This window comes from Cicer arietinum, chromosome 7, assembly GCF_000331145.2.
Source record: "Cicer arietinum cultivar CDC Frontier isolate Library 1 chromosome 7, Cicar.CDCFrontier_v2.0, whole genome shotgun sequence".
NCBI classification, from domain to species: Eukaryota; Viridiplantae; Streptophyta; class Magnoliopsida; order Fabales; family Fabaceae; genus Cicer; species Cicer arietinum.
The window spans coordinates 45,861,275-45,877,052 of record NC_021166.2 but is presented as its reverse complement, the minus strand read 5'-3'; positions in this window follow the sequence as shown (position 1 = coordinate 45,877,052).

The window sequence follows — 15,778 nt, the reverse complement described above, 5'->3', positions numbered from 1 at the left end:
ATTTAGACTTTATTTTAAGGAGTAAAACTAGTAATATTTGGTTTGAAAGAACTAGTTGAAATTGACAACGTACTTGGAATGTGTTTCATTTAACCAAACTAAATGAACTACGTTATTATTTGCAAAATCTATATGTTATGTTATGTTTTATATGTAAATTACAGTGAGTAACTCTATGGTATTTTATTTCATAATGGAATGATAAATGTGATATTTTATTTCATAATTGAATGATAAATGTTGTGTTTAATTGATTTATTTTGTCATGGTATTCTATCATGCTATGTTAGTTGATTTTTACATGTTGTGCTTAATTGGAGATTGAATGTCTTAAATATGTTTGTAGACTAAGTTCGAATCTTGAGAGTGGTAAGTTAGATATTAGTTCACTCACCGCAAATTTTGAGGACGAAATTCTTTAACAAGGGGAGAATTGTAACACCCTAAATTTTATGATAAACTATTTTATTAATTAAATAGGATTTTAAATAATTAATTTGATGTTAAAGTTATTATAAAATATATGTTAATAAACTTCGTGATTAATTTTTCGTTATATAGGTGATTTACATGATGTGCTAGCTTTATAAGTATTAGATTACATGAGCGATATAATGTATTTTAAAAGATTAATTATTTTTATTTATAAATTATTAGTTTTGAAATATTAATAATGATTTATTAATGAAATTGAGTTTTAAAAATAAAATAAAATAAAACTAGTAAAACCTAAAAGGAGACCAATGGGTTTGACCCATTTGTGAACCCTAATTGTTAATAAAATAAAACAAACAAACAAAAAAAGGAAGCGAGTTTGACGGCGGCCGTAAAACCAAAGAGAAACACAACAACAATCTATAGTTTGACAGCGATGATCGATAATTGTTTCAGAAAAGTTTATCTGTTCTTGTCAAAATTTCAGTATGTTGTTTTATTCATTTAGGTAGTCAAATAAACATACTTCCTCAGATTTTTTAACTATCCAAATTTCTCTCTAAAATACCCGACTTCTCCGTTTATAAAAGTCTTTAGTTTGAACCGTTCTCCTTCACCGTAAGTCCGATTTGAGTGAAACCAACGCCAAAATGACCGTGTGAAAAATTTCTATTTTATCCAATGATTTGTTTTCTGATTTATGGTAAGTTTCCTTGACCGAATTTCGAATTTAGTTTTTAGAGTATCTTCTCATAAACTATTTTTAACGTTTACCCATAAACTGTCGAGTTAGATCGATTGATGGACAAAGAGTCAATGAACAAAGGCTGTTTGCTCGAGGAATTGTATTCGTGTGTGAAAGCGTCGAAATAAGGTAAGGGGTGAGAGAGCGTTTGAATTCATGAGTGTAATATATTGTGAGATGAACGGGAAAACTGTATTTCTCAACGATTCATCCGAGGCTCGCTACGTATGGCAGTAGCCCTTTGAGGGATAAATTAATTAATGTGAAAATATGGAAATTGTGAGATTAAAATATAGAATAGAAATATTTGTAGGGTGTTGATTGATTTAATTTGTTTGAATGTGTGACATTTGATATTATTGTGATATTTGATTTAATTTCGTTAAATGTATGACATTTGATATTATTGTGATATTTGATTTAAGTTCGTTAAATGTGTGGCATTTGATATTATTGTGATATTTGATTTAATTTCTTTAAATGTGTGGTGTGTGATATTATTGTGATATTGGTTGTTGAATTAATTTTATGCATATGTTTGATTAGATGAGATAGTTTTATGTAATGATGATGATGTACGATTAATAATTGTGACGTTATAAATTTGTGATAATGTTTGATTGATGATAGTGATGCTATAAATTTGTGATGAGTTTATGTGATGATGATGATAGTGATGTTCTAAACCGTGATGAGAATATTGAATTAACCCCATAGTTGATGAAATAATGGTGATTTCAATTTGTGTTTGAGATGACGGTTTTAATGGAGTATCATATACCAACGAGGGGAGAAAATAAATATTGTGAATTTGTGAAGTGGAGGTTATTTTGTCATCATATAGGTAGGGCATGACAAGCCTAGTGATTCCGGGGAAGTACAACTGAATGAGCCTGATCGTGGCGGTCTGCTGTCGAGCCTTAAGGCAAGATTGTTAGACCTTGGAGGTATTCGGGTGGGGAATTCCTAGGTGACTTAGAGGTAGCACTCCAAATGTCGGGAGCTACCACGCAACACACGTTTACCTCGACTGTCACGTATATGTGTCTCGGGTTGAGTTGAGGGAATCTATGAGGACATGGCCAATTTGAATTGTCCGTCCACCGGGATCTATGTTTGTGTAATGATACGGTTTATTGATGATTAATTGCGTTTTCATCTTATTTATATTATACTATCAACATGATTTCAAAACTCACCTCCTTCGTTGTTTGTGTTTGATTGGCTTGGCCCTGCGTTTGCGAAATCGCAGTTATTACAGGTTAATGAGTCTCGAAGTTCAAGTTTGGGAGAAACTCCGCTCTGATAGGTGATACCGGGAATTAAGAGTTGTAATGTGTATTTTACTTATGTTATTATAAATGACTTTTTATATGAAAACTTAGTACGAGTAAGTCTTGGAAATTAAATCAAGAAATTCTAGTTGAATCAAGTTCATTGATATTTTACTAATTTGATTGAAAGAAAAAAAAAGTTGAATTGTTACATGTGTATTTAGAGAAACGTGATATCCTAAATTAGATATTAAAGTTTTTCTTCTCTTTAACAGATTTTCTTTATCCGCTGCAAGTTTTCTTCAAATAATTTAGTATGTATTATTATAAATGTTATTTTGGGGTTTAGGGTGTCACAAACATGGTCCTGATTGCTTTATACTCCAATTGCAAGTTTCACATTCATCTCTACCTGATATGTATATGTCAAACCATTTAAGATCATTATTCCACTTAAAGGAACAATAGAATTGTGTTATGCCAAAAAAAGTATCTCCAAAAGAAAAACCATACAACTGATCAAAATGAAGAACATGAACTCTAAGATCATCATCGGCAGACTTGCAATGAACAGTTAAGTTCGTACCGGTTTCCAATTTGTTAGTAATAGTCACATGATTTCCAAGAACATTGTGCATGAACAGCAACGTCAACACACATCTCAAAAGAAATTTTTGGATAAATAAAGACATTGTACCTTCGATCAATCTTTTCTTTGAAAGTAAATAATCTTTAATACATGAAATTAGAATATTTGATCAAAGAAAATCATATATTTATAGAATGATTTTTGGAAAGAATTCAAATATATAAAAAAAAAATCATTTAAGTTAATATTTTATGAATATAAAAAATTAATAATTGTTTGTTAAAAATACTAAGTAAAAGTTATGTTATTTGAATATTCTTAACAAGTCAATCAAACTAAGCTATTCAAATATATTAATAATAACTATTAACCAATATAAAGTTTATCAAAAGCCTAAATAAACTAATAAATACCGATATGGTTTAGTTATACATCATGTATTGAGTTCAATTTATTATAAAAGTCGAATTTTCACATTAAATAAACCTAAATAAATTTATTTGTTATTTTAACGTAAACTAAAAATTAAAATTTTTTAAGTGTAAAACCTATATTGTTAAACATTACAAAAGTAAAATTTTCACATTCATAAAATTTAATTTAAATAATAACTTAGATTTTAAATATATTTTAAATATATTTTAAATATATTTTAAATATATTTTAAATATATTTTAAATATATTTTAAATATATTTTAAATATATTTTAAATATATTTTAAATATATTTTAAATATATTTTAAATATATTTTAAATATATTTTAAATATATTTTAAATATATTTTAAATATATTTTAAATATATTTTAAATATATTTTAAATATATTTTAAATATAATTAAACCAAAATACCCCACTCCCAAATAATATTACCTGATTGCCCTATTTTTTTGAGATCAGTAAGAAGTCGCTGGCCCAAAGAGCGACCAGCTGAAGGAATAAATTTTTAGACTTAATTTGAGGTCGCTGGTCCCAAAGCGACCTCACACTAGGAGTAAATTTTATTTTATTTTTGCCATTTTAATTATTATATGATTTTAATAACTCTTATTATTTATTTAATAAATTAATAAATAATTAAAATAATAAATAATAATAATAAATAATACATAAATAATACATTAATAAATAATTATTATAATAATAAATTATTATTATTATTAAAAATGTTTATAATTAAAATTAAAATATAAATTATATTATAAATTTCAAAGAAAATACATTAAAAAAATTAAATTAATAACATGAAACAAAATACATTAAATTAACTAACAAAAATATATAGAGAAAAAAACATCCAATTTATACTATTGATGTCCACCTAAATGACTTCTAGTTCCACATCTAGGATGTGTCGATCTCGTCTAGCTCTTTGAATGAGTTGAGGTTTTTCCGGTTTATTCTGATTTTGATCATTAGCCTGTAAGTTGTAGGTGGATTAGAACTACTACCACCTGCTTCCATATAATTTTGAGATTGAGGATTGTACATAGAATCAAACACGGCATAAGCCGACTCAAGAGTCACTTTAATTTAATAGAATTTCCTTTTGTTGCTCCCTCATGTGGGATAACTCCTAAGTAATCTTGACAAACTTTTTTAACATTCACAAAATTTGAACCGCTAATCGGAAAACTAGAAACATTTAATCCTAAAATGTAGTCGGCTTATGTCGTGTTTGATTCTATGTATAATCCTTAGCCACAAAATTATATGGAAGCAGATGATAGTGGTTCTAATCTACCTACAACTTACATTGAGGATAATGATCAAAATTAGGATGAACCCGAAGAACCTCAACTCGTTCAAAGAGCTAGACGAGTTCGACAACATCCTAATGTGAAACTGGAAGTTATTTAAGTGGACATCAATAGTATAAATTTGATGTTTTTTCTCTCTATATATTTTTGTTAGTTAATTTAATCTATTTTTTTTCATGTTATTAATATAATTTTTTTCTTTCTTTTTTAATATATTTTCTTTGAAATTTATAATATAATTTACTATTTTTAATTTTAATTATTTTTAATTATAATCATTTTTAATAATATTTATTATTATTATTTATTAATGTATTATTTATTATTATTATTAATGTATTATTTATTATCATTATTATTATTATTATTAGTATTATTTATTAATTTAATTATTTTGAATTTATTAAATTAATAGTAATAATTATTAAAATGATATAATAATTATTAAAAGGGTCAAAAAAAAAAAAATTCACTCCTAGTGTGAGGTCGCTCCTCGGGCCAGCGACCTCCAAATAAGTCTAAAAAATTTCTTCCTTCAGTTGGTCGCTCCTTGGGCCAGCGACTTCCTACTTACTCCCAAAAAGTAGGGCAGGTAATATTATTTGGGAGTGGGGTATTTTGGTGTAAAAAAAAAAAGGAAGGGGATTAATAATGATGCTAATAATGAAATACCTATTTAGTGTAATGATGCTCAAGATGCAATAAAAGAATTACTTATGGAATGTAAAATTATGTGCAAAACAGTGTCAACCCAAAAGAAACAACCAGTGTGTAGCCGAATACAGATTCAAAATTTTCTCCATATATAAGCATTTTCACGTTTTTTAGGTCATTTGCGTAAAACTCAATAGTCGAATACACATCTTCCTCCATTTCTATTACTCCAAAACTTCATCCAATCTTACATACAAACCTTCCCAAATCTAACTAATATCGTCAATTGTATCTAAGATTACTCTTAACTCAAAATCAAAACCCTAAATCCCCAAAATTTTCCCAAAAATCTAAAAACTTCATCTTCTTCAACCTTTACCATGCGTGCACGAAAAAGAGGTTCACGAACCAAGCATGCTTCAATGGGTCCTTTAAAAAGGAAGGCTAAGAATGAAAATGTTGCCAATCTATCAAGATTACTTCACTCACCGGAAGAAGTCGACCGCTTTCACATTCACTACTCGAATAAAAACCTAATAAATGAAATATGGCACACTTGATTCCTTCTCAGCTTTTAAATTTCCTAAGTTACTTAGCGCACAACATTTGGAAGAGTTCATAGGTTATAATAGCCCAATCTATGCTGATTTAGTTAGGGTATTTTACTGCAACCTTAAGAAGGAAGGGTTTAAGTTGGTATCTCAAGTGAATGGCAAATATATCGAACTAGAAACTCGAACAATTGGAGAAATTCTGCAGCTACCATTTGAAGGTCAAAAACTTAGGTCTGACAATTTGTGTGAGTGGGAAAATGTTACCAAATATGATGCTTATGTATCATTGTGTCGTTTTGACAAAAACACCATGGAAAGAAAACGGGCACAAGTTGGTTCTGAATTTGCTAGGCAATGGTATGGTGTTGGAAATTTGATCGTTGAAAACAGGATGCTGCATTATTTCCTCAATTAAATTTTGGTTCCAAATTATTCACAAATGATTGAGGTTGAGCTTCAGATTATGTACTTTATGATAGAAGGAACTGGTCTCAATTGGTCATATTTTGTTTGGTCTGTTATGTTTGCTTCTAAGAATGACATCAGTTTTCCATATGCCAAATAGATTACCAGGATCTTGGATCACTTTCAAGTGGACTTCTCCAGTGAAGTAATGTACACACCTACAAAAGATAATGTGGTGGACTTGAATGTGCTGCCAAATATGAAGATTGTATGGAACGAGCAACATCAGGCTTATGTCCACAAAGGCGATCTTGGCCAATCCACTACAGCTGCCCATGATGAAGAAGACGTAGGGCAAAGGACATCGAATGATGATCACGTTTCAAATTGCATGGTCATGGAAAAGCTCAACTCCCTTCAAACTTTCATCATTGAACAATTTCAGACTATGGACACCTCTATTAACAACAGATTTCAAAATATTGAGACAACAATTGCCCAGAACCATGAGTCTTTGTTGCATGAACTAGATGGCCTATCCATCAAGATTGACCACCTTTCCTTCCCAACGGATGCTAACATGTAGTTTGTTCCTGTAGATTATGTTATTTTCTTTCAATGCTTTATCCGACACTTCGCTTAAATTCTTCAATTTGTTGATGTATGACTTAGACATTTTTAACCTTTTAGTATGCTTTTGATGCTATATTCCCTATCTTGTGTGATTTTTTTTTCTTTTATATTTTGCATGCTTGGACTATTTGTTTGTTGTTTTTCTTCCTTTTTTATCATGTCAAAAGGGGGAGAAAATTGTATGCTTATGTTGTCAAAGAATTTGTAGGTTTTCAAACTTTCAAACCATGATGGCATGAACTCAAGATTAAAGAGGAAGTAAGCATGCAGTAAGGGGGAGAAAAATCAAAATGATCAACGCTTTGAAGTTTCAACAACAACAAGGTTTTGTCATCATTAAAAAGGGGGGGAAAATGTAAAATACTTATGTTTTTTATGAAGACAAAGACCAAGGAAAGTGATCAAGTTGCAAGCTCAAAAGAGAAGTCAACAATCAAGCCAACTATTGTCAATATGCTACAAGACTTATAATTTAAGGTACATGATGCAATCTAATATTGTTATATTTCAAATGCACATGAGAACCTTCTATTTTAATATATGCATCAAAAGAATTTTCAAAATGCCAAAATGCATGAACAGTGTTTGAAAATCAAGTGTTCGACAAAAGTCAAGGTTGTATTCGACTACAACATGTTTTAGCCAATACAAACCCAAGTCAATAGAAAAAATTGCATATATGTATTCGACTACAGGATGTTGAAGTCAAATACAAATATTAAGTCGGTAGCTAAAACTACACTTTTTGTATTCGACTACAACATGTTGTAGTCGAATACAAAATCAATTCAGTGACAAAATCCAGTCAACTGTATTCGACTACAAGGATTTTTATTCGAATGCAAGGTTAAAATTTGAAATAAAATTGAACGTTATTGTGGTGTATTCAACTACACTTAGACTGTAGCCGAATACAACTGCGAAGCAATGCAATTTTTTAGTTCAGATTCAATCTGGATCATTGCATATGTTCATGAAACCTCTATGATCGATTGCTGCTAATATGAAGTGATGTCTAAGGAGTATAAATACTTTTTAGTTTTAGATTTAACAAAACAATCTTAACAAGAATCTTATAACAACTTTTGACAAACTTTCTAAAATAATTTGAATTATTCAAAGTCTTACTTTCATATTTCAAGTACTTACTTTACATTATAATATCATTAAGAAAGATTCTCTGTTGTACTTGAAATTATATTAAACTGTTATCATTGTACTCAATTGTTATACCCTTCTGATTTCAGTCAAAATCATTGTTGTAAAATCATTCAAATTATTGTGTAAATTGAGCAAAATGGTGTACTTTCTTCAAGTATTGTTAACTAGGATAGTCGTGTTCTATCTTAAGTAGATTGTTAGAAGTTTGCAACAAAAGTATTAGAGTTAAACTTGTACTTATTCTAACAATAGTGGAAAATCTCTTGTGGTGTGCAAGAATATTGGATGTACCCTTGGTTGTAAGGGGAACCAGGAAAAATCGTTGTGTTCTTTATTTTTCTGTCATTTACATTTTTCCATACACTAATCCTAATTAGAAAAATAAACCACTAAGTCTCTAAAAACCAAAAAATTTCTAAACACCTAATTCTTAATGATATCATTGCATATGTTCATCAAACCTCTATGATCGATTGCTGCTAATATGAAGTGATGTCTAAGGAGTATAAATACTTTTTAGTTTTAGATTTAACAAAACAATCTTAACAAGAATCTTATAACAACTTTTGACAAACTTTCTAAAATAATTTGAATTATTCAAAGTCTTACTTTCATATTTCAAGTACTTACTTTACATTATCATATCATTAAGAAAGATTCTCTGTGGTACTTGAAATTATATTAAAATGTTATCATTATACTCAATTGTTATACCCTTCTGATTTCAGTCAAAATCATTGTTGTAAAATCATTCAAATTATTGTGTAAATTGAGCAAAATGGTGTACTTTCTTCAAGTATTGTTAACTAGGATAGTCGTGTTCTATCTTAAGTAGATTGTTAGAAGTTTGCAACAAAAGTATTAGAGTTAAACTTGTACTTATTCTAACAATAGTGGAAAATCTCTTGTGGTGTGCAAGAATATTGGATGTACCCTTGGTTGTAAGGGGAACCAGGAAAAATCGTTGTGTTCTTTATTTTTCTGTCATTTACATTTTTCCATACCCTAATCCTAATTAGAAAAATAAACCACTAAGTCTCTAAAAACCAAAAAATTTCTAAACACCTAATTCTTAATGATATCATTGCATATGTTCATCAAACCTCTATGATCGATTGCTGCTAATATGAAGTGATGTCTAAGGAGTATAAATACTTTTTAGTTTTAGATTTAACAAAACAATCTTAACAAGAATCTTATAACAACTTTTGACAAACTTTCTAAAATAATTTGAATTATTCAAAGTCTTACTTTCATATTTCAAGTACTTACTTTACATTATCATATCATTAAGAAAGATTCTCTGTTGTACTTGAAATTATATTAAACTGTTATCATTATACTCAATTGTTATACCCTTCTGATTTCAGTCAAAATCATTGTTGTAAAATAATTCAAATTATTGTGTAAATTGAGCAAAATGGTGTACTTTCTTCAAGTATTGTTAACTAGGATAGTCGTGTTCTATCTTAAGTAGATTGTTAGAAGTTTGCAACAAAAGTATTAGAGTTAAACTTGTACTTATTCTAACAATAGTGGAAAATCTCTTGTGGTGTGCAAGAATATTGGATGTACCCTTGGTTGTAAGGGGAACCAGGAAAAATCGTTGTGTTCTTTATTTTTCTGTCATTTACATTTTTCCATACACTAATCCTAATTAGAAAAATAAACCACTAAGTCTCTAAAAACAACCAACCCCCCCCCCCCCCCCCCCCCCTATCAGGTGTGCCTCTATACTAACAAAGTGTACGAAATATGAGTACGGACCCGAAACAACTTGATAAATTTAAGAGACGAATGCTACAAGGGACTCCTGTTCGTCGAATTTATCTAGACTTTTCGAGCGATTTTCGTACGATTTTCAGGGCGATCTTTCAACATCGACCGAAATTCGTATTTTCCGACAAGACGACAGCTATTGTCTGAAATCAGACCCAAGACCCGATACACAATGATAAATTTAAGATAATGACGCTTCTAATCCATGATTTCATCTGCACTCTTAGGGGAATTTTCAATCGATTTTCAAAGTGATCCGACAAAATCAACCAAAATCCGTATTTTCCGACCAGACGATGGCTAATGTCCAAATCTAACTAAGGTTTCGAAACACCTGGATAGATTTAAGAGAAAAATTCTACAAGGGACTCCTGATCGTCGATTTCATCTAGACTTTCTGCGCGATTTTCGTATGATTTTCAGAGCAATCTTACAACATTGAAATAAATCTGTATTTTCCGATCATAAGACGGCTAGTGTCTAAAATCTGACCCGTGACCCGATATAATAAATTTAAGATAAGAATGCTACAAGGGTTTCCAAATCCATGATTTCATCTACATTATTAAAGCGATTTTCATACGATTTCCAAATCGATCTCACAAAATCGACCAAAATCCGACTTGACAATGGCTAGACTACGAAATCTGACTAGGGACTCGAAACACCATGATAAATTTAAGAGACGAATGCTACAAGGGATTCCTGGTCGTTGAATTTATCTATAATATATGGTATATATAACAAATGTCTCGTTAACAATGTCAAATTGTGGAGTAGCTTAATGGTAATGGACATTTTCATAAACCTCATGTATGTGGTTCAATGCTACATGATAATGACTTTTGTTATTTTTATTATAAATATAGTTATTTGATTGACAAAATTGTACATAGTTGGATTCGAACAGGGTACTTTTAATACATCTAAAAATTAAAATTACCACTACACCAAAATGGAACATATAAAATGAATTGAAAATATTTTGTTTTTATGTTGGTCCCCCCAATAAAATTTATCAAGATCCGCCACTGGATGTTATGCATTAGGAATCTAACAAAAGACAAGTGAACTGTATTCTACCACATTGGTTAGTATGAATCTCTATCTCATCTTATCGCCTACTAGGGCATCACAAGCCATTTAAAGATTATGTAATTAAGTTTCTTCTTTATTAAATACACAAATCTAACTAGCTTGCTCCATATTTTTAGAGAGAAATAAAAATAGAAGTAATTAGATGAAAGTTCCTTGTTACAATATACAAGGAAATGACAAATGAACAGAATTCAAAGATTTCATGAAAACTTAAAAAATGATATTATTATAACTAAATATATAAAGTAATGACAAACAATACACAATATCCTTACTTGCGCTGCCATGCGTGCCCATCTGTTTCCCAATTTTGAATGAAGCTCAGCAATCAACAGCTCCTCTTCTGCATTAAATGCCCCTTTCTTTAAATTTGGCCTAAGGTGATTAGCCCACCGCAGTCGACAACTTTTTCCGCAACGTAACAGGCCAGTCTGCTTCTGAACGGCATTCCAGTTTCCTTCTCCGTTCTTCTTGACATAATTGACCAGGGACTCGAAACACCATGATAAATTTAAGAGACGAATGCTACAAGGGATTCCTGGTCGTTGAATTTACTAGACTTTCTGAGCGATTTTCGTACGATTTTCAGAGCAATCTTACATCATTGACCAAAATTTGTATTTTCTGACCACACAACATGTAGTGTCCGAAATATAACTCGAGACACAATACGCATCGATAAATTTAAGATAAGAATGCTGAAAGGATCTCCTAATCCACGATTTCATGTGCACTATTAGGGTGATTTTCGTATGATTTCCAAAGTGATCCGACAAAGTCGACTAAAATCCGTATTTTTCGACCAAACGTTGGCTAGTGACCGAAATCTGAATCGGGACACGAAACACCCTAATAAATTAAGAGACGAATGCTACAAGGGAATTCTAATCTTTGATTTAATCTGGACTTTCCGTGCAATTTTCGTATGATTATCAAGATGATTTTACAACATTGAACGAAATCCGTTTTTCCAACCATACAACGGCTAGTGTCCGAAATGTGACTCGGGGCCCAATACACAGTAATAAGTTTAAGATAAGAATGCTACAAGGATGTCCTAATCCATGATTTAATCTACATTATTAGGGCGATATTCGTACGATTTCCAAAGCGATTCGACAAAATTGACCGAAATCCATATTTTCTAACTAGACAATGGCTAGTGTACGAAATCTGACTAGAGACCCAAAACATCTTGATAAATGTAAGAGACGAATGCTACAAGGGACTCCTGGTCGTCAAATTTACTGGACTTTCTAAGGATTTTCAGGGCGATGTTACAATATTGACCGAAATTCGTATTTTCCGACCAGACGACGGCTAGAGTCTGAAATCTGACCCGAGACACAATACACAGTGATAAATGTAACATGAGAATGCTACAAGGGTCTCCTAATCCATGATTTCATCTGCACTATTATGGAGATTTTCGTAAGATTTCCAAAGCGATCCGACAAAATCAACCGAAATCCATATTTTTCGACCAAACGATGGCTAGTGTTTGAAATCTGGCTTGGGACCCGAAAAACCTTGATAAATTTAAGAGACGAAAGCTACAGCGGACTCATGGTTGTCGATTTCATTTGGACTTTCCAGGTGATTTTCGTACGATTTTCATGGCGAACTTACATCATTGACTGAAATTTGTATTTTCCAACCAAATGACGACAAGTGTCCGATATCTGACCAGGGACTCGACACACAATGATAAATTTAAGATAACAATGCAAGTAGGGTCTCCTAATCTACGATTTCATTTTCATTATTAGGTCGATTTTCGTACGATTTCCAAATCAATCCAACAAAATCAACCAAAAAAACCTAGATAAATTTAAGAGAAGAATGCTACAAGGTACTCATGATCGTCGAATTCATCTGGACTTTCTGGGCAATTTGACTAGGGACCAAAAAAACCTAGATAAATTTAAGAGAAGAATGCTACAAGGTACTCATGATCGTCGAATTCATCTGGACTTTCTGGGCAATTTTCGTACGATTTTCAAGGTGACCTTACAACATTGATTGAAATATGTATTTTCCGATCAGACGACAGGTATTGTCTGAAATTTGACAAGGGACACGATACCCAGTGATAAATTTAAGATAAGAATGCTACAAGGATTTCCTAGTCCATAATTTAATCTACACTATTATGGTGATTTTCATACGATTTCTAAAGCAATCCGACAAAATCGACTGAAATTCGTATTTTCTAGCCAGACAATTGCTAGTGTACGAAATATGACTAGGGACCCGAAACACCTTGATAAATTTAAGAGACGGATGCTACAAGGAACTAAACCAAACCAACTCATGCAAATTTCATTGGTTTCGATTCATTTTTCGCAGAAAACCAAACCAAACCAAACTAACCCGTTACACCCCTAATTTGATCAAGAAGTAGTGAACAAGTTGATTTCAAAGCAATAACTCATAGAATTTATGGGGAATTGTGGGTGGAAAAATGCTTATAAGAATTGAGGCTTTACAATTCTTCACTTATAAAACTATATTGTGACAAAAAATTTGCAAGCCCTATTCTACACAATTCAGTCCCACATGACAAGGCAAAGCATGAGGAAGTTGACAAATATTTGAGGTAGTAATTTATTGTTCATATCTTGTAATTAATTTAGGATATTAATTCTTGACAAATATTTGAGACAGACTTTTATTGTTCGTATCTTGTAATTAATTTAGGATACTAATTCTTTTTTAACACTCCCTCCCTCTAATCTTGAATATAAAAAAAAAATAAAAAAAAAATAAAAACAAAAGATAATCAGATCAATAAAAGTAGATTTATTTGATCTAAAAGGAATATCTTGTAATTAATTTAGGATACAAATTCTTCCTTTGTGAAAGAGAGAAATTCCCTTTACAATTTGATCAACAAAAGAATTACTCTTTTCTCCCTTCCTTCAACTACTAGCATTAGCATAGTCACGTTGTTAGCTTGGTAACGACTGACGTTATTCGAATTATTAGGTGGTCTCAGCTAAATAGATGAGTCGATAACAGCATTGCAATTAAAAGATTGAAACTTTTTCCCTAGTTGGACATTATCCAATATAAATGAAACTTTAAAAAAAAAAGTCAGACATCAAGATTTCTTAGCCCTAATGCTAGTAACATATTACAAGCCATTCTTAATTCATCCAGCTATCATCAGAATTTGTAGGATTTAAAAAGACTTGGTAGGTTTATAGAATTTCAAATAATCCCTGCCATTTTTTAGGAATTATTTAACAAGAGTAAATGAAAATAAATAAGAAAGAAATTAAATAATTGGAATAAACATGTAAAATCTAAATAATTTTGTTAAGATATTTAAAATTATATTAGTCTTCATTATAATCAATTAAATATTTTAGAATGTATTAGTAAGGTTAGAAATTCATTTTTATTTTGAGGGTCGGTATCACGATATGCATTACTTTGTATAAAATTAATACATATACAATAGAGCTCAAAAATAATACTTTGTATCACGATATGCATTACTTTGTATCACGAAATTCAACTAAATAAATTTAAAAAAATAATCCATTAAATTGTAAAAAGTCCTGATTCAATATCACAAAATTTTTACATTTTGTTTAAAAATACAAAAAATCTTAATTAAATATTTCAAGACTTATTTTAATTAAATTTTAATTTTAATTGAATAACTCAAAATCCAAAAAGGATGTTTTAAAATTATTTCAAAATCTCAATTGAGTACACCCGAATATCCCTTGACTAAAGAGAACAATTTTACGATAAAAGAACTCCAATAACTTCCTTACATTATTTTTTTGAGATATACTAATATACGTATCAATTAATAAAGGTTCTAGATAAGATATAAGTATTATTAAAGAATTTGTAACATCAAGATAAATAACTTTTATCTTTGATTCTTTAACATAAATCATTAAAACACTTATCAATCAAACATCCTTGTAGTTCGTAATTGAAGAAGTGGCTTCACCTTGATTTGATGATGATAATCATCTCCAAACACGCATACCTCGTTTTCTTTGATCGTTCCCAATCCAACATTGGGAGTTTGAGGCACTTTCATCGCTTCTGCATGATGATTTGTTCCATCTTTGATCTCAAGCGACGCAATCCTCACAAGTTCCTTCAAATCATATTCGCTTGTGGTAGATTTTGCTGAGTCAACGCTAAAGCTCCAAGGAGCTGAGTGCGTGGTTGATTGATAAACAAAGGTGAAATCACCAGAATATTCGAGCATGGCATTCACATACCTGTCTCTTACATTTTTCAAGAACCTTAAAAACTTGCTTCTTTTGCTGCTATCTTTCTTTGACATATATGTTTCAAATTCAAGATTGCTTCAAATATATAGTCTATAGGTCCCTTTATATAAGATAATTAAAATTGACAGCTCTATTGGAGGAAGAGTAGATACAAGAATTTAAACATATTATTTAATCGATAAAATATATTTTAATTATTTTACAATTATATATATTATTTAATTATTATTTTTTCTACTTTTTTTAGTTTATGTGTGTTTTTCAAATAAGGTGTAGAAATTTATGTGACCATACAAAAATTATTCGCTATATTACTATTGACTTCTGCACCTCATAATCTTATTTAAAGTATTTTTAATTTATTTAATAATTAAAAAGGAAGTTTGGTTCTTGCAATATTATTTGAGGTAATGTATTAAAAACAAT